The following is an 8666-nucleotide window of genomic DNA, read 5'->3' as shown; positions in this document are numbered from 1 at the left end:
CCCTTTTTATTTTCTTTTGGTGCCCCGAAAGTTCCTTGTTGTATAGACAATTGGTTGGAGTTGTTGAGAATCATATCATTTTGTAAATTTTTTTTTGGTATATCTCTTGTTACAGCCGTTGTAGCCATGTTTATGAATGAAAATAAAATTGATCAAAAAAAAAAAAAAAATAAAAACCCCCAAAAATTAGCCCTAAACTAGTTACAAAGCCCCCAAAGATGTCAACACTGAATCTCATCTTCTACTAGTCCCCCTTTTTCGAAAAATAAAAAAAAAAAGATACAATTCATAATTTTTTTGTTCAGATTTTTGTTATCCTTAAATATTTTAAGTTTCTTCCCTTTCCCAAATTGTCCTCAAATGAATGCGGGGACCCAACCTTCTCTTCTTTACTTTCTATCCTTCTTTTTTTCTTATTACCTGTTTGTCTGTCCCTAACCTTCCTTTTTTTCTTCATTGTTGATCACCTCTTTCCTTTATTTCTTATCCCTTTACTGTTCTAAGTTTTCAGATTCTTCACATGAATAATTAGATGCGTGTGCAGTAAATTTGGTGTTTTAATCTGTTATGCATTGAATTGGCAAATTGACCTCTAGACTGGTTTTCAAGGCATAAACCAGTATATTTAGGGGGGGGGCAAGAATGCCAAAATGATGGTTAAACAAAAAGATGTTGAAGAACAAAATACTTACTAATAAAGCTACAATAGAATATTCATATTTATGTTTTATCAGATAGACATACCAATATAAACTGATTTGTAAAATAAAACTGCTGTTTATCCCATTAGGAAAAAAAAAAAAATCTCCTGTTTTTCTTGTATGTAGAAAGTCCGTAAAAAGGGGGCTCAACATAACGAGTGTGGTATTAACATTTTGTCCAATTCTACAACAAATCTACGAAGGCGTGTTTTTAGGCTGTTTTGTTTACTAATTTTGTTAAGTGGAGATTGTCTAACCCTCTTATTTCTTCCTTTTAGGTTTGGGAAGGGAAAGTAAGAAAGCAATGATGTACAGGGTACAGGACGCTTTGGATGTTAGTTAAAAACTTTGCCACCCCCGGGCTGGGGAGGTATTCAAGGATGGAACAGACCTTTTATCATTCTTTCCCCTTGTCATTGATATTCTTCGTTTAAATTCCATGTCTTTTTAAAAATTTTCTTGCATTAGGGATCAGACAACAAGGAACTTTCTTCAATGTTACCAAAACTTTAGAAGGTGTTATAATTCTAGAATCCTTCCCAAAGACTACTGTGGATGTTTTTTTTTTGGTATTGGAATCTGGTGGAAGTAAGTTCTGAATTTATTTTATACTTTACATTGGTGGTTTTCTTTGGCTTGAGACTGGAAGAAATTATCCCGAAATTTTTTAAGAAATGAAAAGCACCTCGAATTATAAAGATTAAGGAAGGGGCACGGGGAAAATTTTCAACTCTATTTTTTTCATGCATCAAAGAAAACTTTTCGGTTCAAGGGGGACAAATTTTTATCCTAATCAACTGCCCTTTGTTCAAATAGCACTCATTTCTTAATGAATAATCAGCACATTTTCAGAATTAGTACCTTTTCATGGGCAAGGGTTGGAGCAACAACAACTACATATAATCCCCCGGGGGGGGGGGGAGGGTAGGGTGAGCGACCTTACCCCCCCGGGAGGGAGGGAGGGCTTTTTTCCGATGACCTTCGGCTCAAGAGAGGGCAATAGGTTAGAGCAAGATCCTGAATTGACTTACCAATCTTATGATATATTTCAATATTGAGGGTAGATAAAGCATTCAATTAGTTGAATTAGATTGTGATCTAAGTTTGCTTTACTCTATATTTAGCCTTCTGGAAAGTTTCTTTTTGCTTCCTTTTTGTGCTTTTTTCAGGAATAGGCTATTGGTATTAGTTTGACCAAATCACTTATGGGTACGATGACTTTTGAACCAAACTTCAAAGAGGCTTTGACATTATAAACCTCTATGTGATGCTTGCAGGTGATCCCCCCAGTGGTCATATCATGTGCTAGTCTGCTTTGAGCCAGGGAATTTTTCTGTATACTTGGTTGCCCAGTTTCTGTGGTATCATCGACTCTTGCTTGTCCTTTGTTATCGGGTTTCTTTTTTGGGAAAAAAGTAAAGAAACCCAACTACTGATGTCGTTTTCTTTCAATTTTCCACCTGATGTCATAAATTTGAAGGAAAAACTAACGTTTTTGCTTAATTACTTGGTATGGTCCCAAAAATGTGACTATTCCTTTTAAGTATATATTTGTGTAGGGCCCAGGAAACTTGTTTGTTGAGGAATAGTTCAAACTATTGGGGATAATAAGAAAAAACCTGACCCCCCGAATTAATTCGCCTTCAGTTTCTTTTTCGGTTTTTATTTTTCAAAAGTTCGGTTTTGGTTCTATGGAATCGAACTTTTATAATCGGTATCCCGCTGCTTTAGCTAAATCGGTATTTCGGGGCATCACCCGCTTTATGCTGCAGGTGCTTTAAATTCTTGGTTGTTAATTGGTCCAGACAGGATAGAAGTTTAGTGTGTGAAAATTGATTATAATTATTGGTTTTACCCTTTTTTAAATAAAGACTCATGGATTTACATGATGTGAAATAGGCTATATGGATGGAAGAATGTTTGAAATGTCCATATATTAGGATGGAACTGTTTTTATGGTAATCTTCCTTTAAAAAAGTGAAACCCTTTTAAAATATAATTATAACAATAGTAGTAACATAATTTTAAAAAAAATAATAATACAGTGTAATAGACTTGGTAGTCCACAACACATTGATATTAAGGTAAATATGATTTGTAGTTAAAAATTCTTTTTTTTTTGTAAAAAAATGCAATGGGGAAAAGGGATTAAGAAATTTAACCCATATGGGTTATAGCCTAGTAATAATTATGGGATCCATCCAAAAAAGGGAAATGATTAAGTATTTTAGATCCTGAATGGTACTCAATTATCAATGCAAAGTGTTGAGTTTTCTGCTTTAACTGCTGGCTGCTGCTGATATTATTTGCATGTATATAGCTGCTGCAGTGTTGCTTGTAGCCTTATTAGTTGTTCCGCAGGTTATGATCAACAACGGAAAGGGACGAAGGGTTGGTGGAATGAATGGAAAGAGATTGGATAAGTGTGCTACGTATACACTTAATGGCTTAAATATGTGAACTTGCTTAATCATCATATAAGAAGGGACAATATTAAGCAGAAAATAGCCTATTTTTTTTTTTAACTTGAAAAAATAGTCCAATATGCTAGGCCCGTACCGAAGAACCGAGCCGAACTAACTTCACTACGGTATTCGGTATATACCATCCAAAAACCGAAAATCAAAATACCGTACCAGAATTCCGAACGCCCACCCCTGGTTCAGTCAAATGGGTGGATTGGACTGAATTTGGGCGGTCAAAATGGGCTGAGTAGTAAAATAGTTGGGGTTGAAATGTTTTGGGCTAAAATGGGTCATAGCCCAATCCACCCAATTCTTACAACACAACAACAACAACAACACACAACATACCAGTATTTTCCCAATGGAGGTCTGGGAGGAGTAGAGTGTACGCAGACTTCCTCTACCTTGGGAGGTAGAGAGGCTGCTCGAAATCCACCCAATTCTTACTGAGTTTAATTTCTTTGTTTGTTCTTTTATAATTTGTTTAAGTACCTTGTAAACAAAAATTCTCTTTATTGTTGTTATATATAAAATATCAAACAAATAGTCTTTTTAAAAACATTTTGACAAAGTTTTCGCATGAATCAATTTGGGCTACATATCAACCAATTTCTGAGTGACCCTCCCAAACCTATGTGGGTTGGGCGGGTCGTGTTTTCATGGACTCATTTCGCCACCCTAGTTCCACCCCTAGTTCAAAGTGTGAGTTCTGATGAATCCTATAGGACCTATGTTATATCTGGTGTTCCCTATGTTCCAAATTGAATGTCAGGTTTGCCTCCGGGCCATACCTAATTGATGTCCAATTCCTAATTATATACTTCGTTTGACAAAATAAAGATACATTTACAAAGACTTCCTAATAATATACTTTATCCCTAATTTGTAGGTCAAAACTTTTAATAGGTCGTACTTCAGAGTTATCAGAATCGTATAAAAAATGATCCATCAACAGGCATTTGGGCTTACTACTCATAAAAACGATCCATTAACAGACATTTGGGGCTCACTAGTCATAAAATAATCATGTTAATAAACTATTTTAAGTTACTGTTTCTTTTTATGAATTAAGTAAAGTCGAGCTACGCCTTTCAATTTGAAAAGGGGGAGTACTAGCAGCTACCTAACATCTTCTGGGGATGTGAAGAAAGTGTACAAACCCTTTAATAGTCACCTTGCATTTAACAAATAATCTCTTGCTTTGTGTGGTTTAGGTTTTTTTTTTTTTTTTTTTGGTTTTTGTGGGGAGTGGGGGAGGTGGTTTTGGGGCTACTTGGGTCAAAGGAGGAGTTAGAGATAAGAATTAGCTTGAGAAAACATTGGTTATGATGACGGATACTGTGTGGTTGGTTATTCATTATTAACAGCATCTCACGGATGCTGTGTGGTTGGTTATTCATTATTACACGAGTATATACTCCGCCTGGGAGCATCGCTCTTTTGTACACTCTCAAGGCATAATGCCATGCCATCTTTATTTCACTATAGTGTGGCAACTTTCAAATATTGGCATATGTAAATTGTAATCATATGGTACCATAGGCTTTTCCTTATCGAAAAGGTGGTACAACAGGCTTTTCCAGATTCTCAAATATTCAGGGTCTACTGATATTCAGACATCAAATTTTTTTTTCTTTTTCCGGTGTTTAGTCTTGTCTTGGAAAGAACCTTGTTATTGATCCTGTTTCCGAGGAAGAAAGTTACCAAGATGGAAGCTTAATGATTACTTGGATGCCTTCACGTAATGAGGTCACTCAATTGGCTGTAACTGGAGGATGGTCGACACCAAAGTTTCACGAGGTATGTTATTTGTAACACATCCCATGCTACCTCTCTGCCTTTAGAGATTACACTTAACGTTTGTCTCTGATTGCAAATTTCCCGATGAGCTACTTAAATTATCTTCAAAAGAGTCGCATCCTGCCAATATTTGGAGCTCCATTTAAAACTAATCTTTATTTCTGTAGGCAATGGAGCTGTGCCTTGGTGCTTGTTCTAAACTGGGAGAGGTTATGCGATCATGTTTAAAGATGTTGTTACTGATTAAAAAGAATAGAGCATTGTACTTTGTGCTTCTTTAGTCAAGATTACAGAATCAGCTATTAGTTTTCTCCTACAGGGCCTGTAAATTTTGCCATTCCAGATTAAATTTTTTTCCCCGGCCTGATTTTGCGCTGTGGATTCTGTCAAATCAATGGAACATTTTTTTTTTGGATATATCAGCAAGAATATTGAAAATGAGTTCGTCTCTTTTATATAACCCCTCTAGTAGTAGGGATACAACTTCCTTGATCTGTGAACTTTACTTAACAGGTTGTTACGGAATATAGCTACTTGGATCTAGGGCTGGTTTTGTGGGTTCAAGTGAATTCATTGCGAATTGCCCTTCTTTTGGGGTGGTCTTTAAATTTTCTCCGTATTTGAAATGTTTAAATTTTGCCCTTGCTAACCATAGGTTCGGTTCGAATCCACGCGGTTAAAATTTTAAAAAATTGCAAGGCAGTTTAAATTTCATTTAGCACAGCATACACTTGTAAAGGGAAATTTACAAAGTTATCCAGACCGACATACTTATGCCTGCGTGAGACTTGCAAAAGATCTGCCGGATAACTCTCTGATAATTCCTTCGAGTTATGCGGATCCGCATAAAAGTTTGCCCATTAAAGTATCCCCAAGATAACTTTGCAAGGAATTATCAAAGTTATCGGGTCTAACGAAATAAATATTTGAGTGATAAGTCATAGGCATGTTTTGTTACCAGTTATCCCGTAAAGTGGTTCAAAATATTCATATTCTTGTGGAAACTGCTGGGTGTATCACGTGGAGGACCTAAAGTTTCGACATTGTGGATAGCATTTGCTTGACTCGACCATCTATGCTAGCTTACTTACAGAGATATTGTCTTGGCTTTATCTAAGTTCTTTGCAGAATAAACATGCTCTTGTCTGGGTGGAAATGACAGATCTTTAGTGCAAATGCAATTCATGATGAGGTTGTCAATCGTTGAGATGTGTTAATATTGTTAGTTTGGATTCGTTTATTTTAATTAGGATGGGCGTGTAGTTAAAAATTATGTGAAGAAGCTGACTTTTCTTGAATACTTATGCCTTTAAAAGGGGGACTTAGCATAAAGTATCCAGATACTTTGATAATTATTCACAAAGTTATGCGGTGAGAAGCATACTTTTAAGGGAAACTTTTATGGGACCGACATAACTTTGTGAAGGAATTATCAAAGTTATACGGACCGCATCTTATGCCAAGTCGCCACAGTAAGTATCTTGTGCATAACTTGATAATTCCTTAACAAAAGTATGCCGGTCAAGATACGAAATTAAACTCCTTACGATTTTTTTAAAATTTTGATGCGCGTGGGTTTGAACCTGGAACAGCATGGGTGTTAGGAAGGAGAATTTAAAAATTTTAAATATGAAAAGAAAATTTAAAGACCTTTAAAAGAAGGGCACTCCGCGCAAAAAAATGAATTCATTACTCTCTGGCTCAAACTTGAATTATGGATATGTATGCAAAAAAGAATCCAAAATGTGCACATAATATAATTACACATGCTGAATTTATTGGCTTTTGAATTTTGATTTACTTTTGCCACCTAGAATGGGAAAAGTAAGAAGGGAAAAATCAAATAAAAGCATACTCTGGGGAGTTGAATATGTCTAATTATCTTATAAAATAATAAATTAAAGGTAGTCGTTACCAATTTAAAAAAAAAAAAAAAAACAAAAAAATTTAAAGGGCTTTCCCTTGACTCATAATTAATAGGGCCCTTTTTATTTTTGTGTTGAAGAACCCGGAGCAGTCGAACTTTTTAACACTTTATGAGAACCCAGTAATTTGAAAAACATAGTATACAAACAGTTATTTTTTTTATTTTTTTTAGTTAAAAACAAAACATATCTGCCATCCTATTTTATATGAAATATTTAACTTCGGTTTTTGTAATTTTTTATCTAAAATCGGAAATTATGTTTATTCAGTAAAAATTATCCTTTGCCCCCATTAAATTCCCTTTAATAAATTGGGGCAAAGGAAAAAATAAAAATTAAAGGCTGCTGTTGACTCACAATTCAATAGGGCCCTTTTTATTATCTAGTTGTAGAATCTGAAGTAGTTCAAATTTTTTAACCTTTTAAAAGAGTGGGAAAAGCTTTTGCAAAAAATTCAAAAAATTTTGGTTTTTTTTTTAAACCCCAAAGGGGTTTTTGGGAACTTAAAATAACAATTTTTTTTTTTTTTTTGGGGGAAGGAAAATATTAAAGGAAAATGGTTATTTTAAGTTATTTTAAGTTTTTATTAAAAACTTAAAATAACCTTTTTCCTTTAAGGGTTGGTTGGTTCGGTTTGCATTCAAATGGTAATGTTATTGTTGATTTGCATTGAAATGGTGTTCTATTTTATGGATTTTTAATGTTTGTTAGTGTTAACGTTAATAGGAAACCCATTACTAACCGGATTATAACGTATTTAAAAGTCATCATAATCATATTCAATATTAACAAAAATTAATTAAGTAAAAATATCTAAATAGAACTTCCCCAAACCCCTAATTAGTCTATAACCATTGTTAATCATCTAAGTACAACTTCACTTCAACCTAATTATCTTCCAAACCAAAAACAAAAAATTACATGGGACACTAATACATAGACAAATCTTATGTTTTTGACCACCCCAAACTCTTTGGGATATAACTTAATTACCCCCTCACCCGGCGAAAAGTTTTATCGGACCCGGGGAATTGTTTAACTAAAAGATGGGGGGCAATTTTTAGTTATGTTTAGTTATCGGTTCATAAATTTGTAATTTCCCTTCCCAAAAATTTTTTTGGGCCCCTAAAATTTCCCTTAAAAATATAAACGCTAAATTTTTAAAATTATCAAACTTATAGGTGGGCATCTTTTCTTTAAGTTTTCATTTTCCTTGTTTATTTTGGTTGGTTTGTTAAGTAATGTTTATTTTAGTTTGCTTTAAAGGTAGTTTTTTATTTTTCCATTTTCCTTTAATGTTTTTAGTGTTAACATTTTAATATCCTTACAAACCCGGATGGTATAACGTTTTGTTCACAAAGTCTCATAATCATATTAATATGCAAACCCAAAATTGATTAAATTTGGAATCATCTAAATAAACCATTAACCAATTAGTACTACAACCTTGTTAATCTTAAAAAACCTTCACCAACCTAATTAGTACTCCCCAAACCGAAAAAACTAAAATTACATGGACAAATCTAGACAAATCTTAATTTTTTTGACCACTAAAACTTTTGGGGATATAATTTAAATTACCACAAATTTTCCCTAGGAAAAAGTTTTATCGGATCCGGATTTTTTAGTTTTTTAACTAAAAGTATCCGGAGGGGGCAACTTTTGTTATGTTTAGTTATCGGGTCCAAAATTTAATTCCTTAATTTTTATCGGTCCTAAATTTCTTAAAAGATGCCCCTGCTAAATTTGAAACAATTATCAAACATGCGGGGGCA

The 8666-nt window shown here is 34.1% G+C and overlaps 1 pseudogene; it reads left to right on the top strand.

Annotated features, from left to right (window-relative positions):
* Positions 1 to 979: 979 nt before the first annotated feature.
* Positions 980 to 5458, top strand: LOC132042465 (exosome complex component RRP41-like; annotated as a pseudogene).
* Positions 5459 to 8666: the final 3208 nt, after the last annotated feature.

The sequence above is a fragment of the Lycium ferocissimum genome, unplaced genomic scaffold, assembly GCF_029784015.1.
Source record: "Lycium ferocissimum isolate CSIRO_LF1 unplaced genomic scaffold, AGI_CSIRO_Lferr_CH_V1 ctg15480, whole genome shotgun sequence".
NCBI lineage: Eukaryota > Viridiplantae > Streptophyta > Magnoliopsida > Solanales > Solanaceae > Lycium > Lycium ferocissimum.
This window is presented reverse-complemented; position numbering and strand designations above follow the sequence as displayed.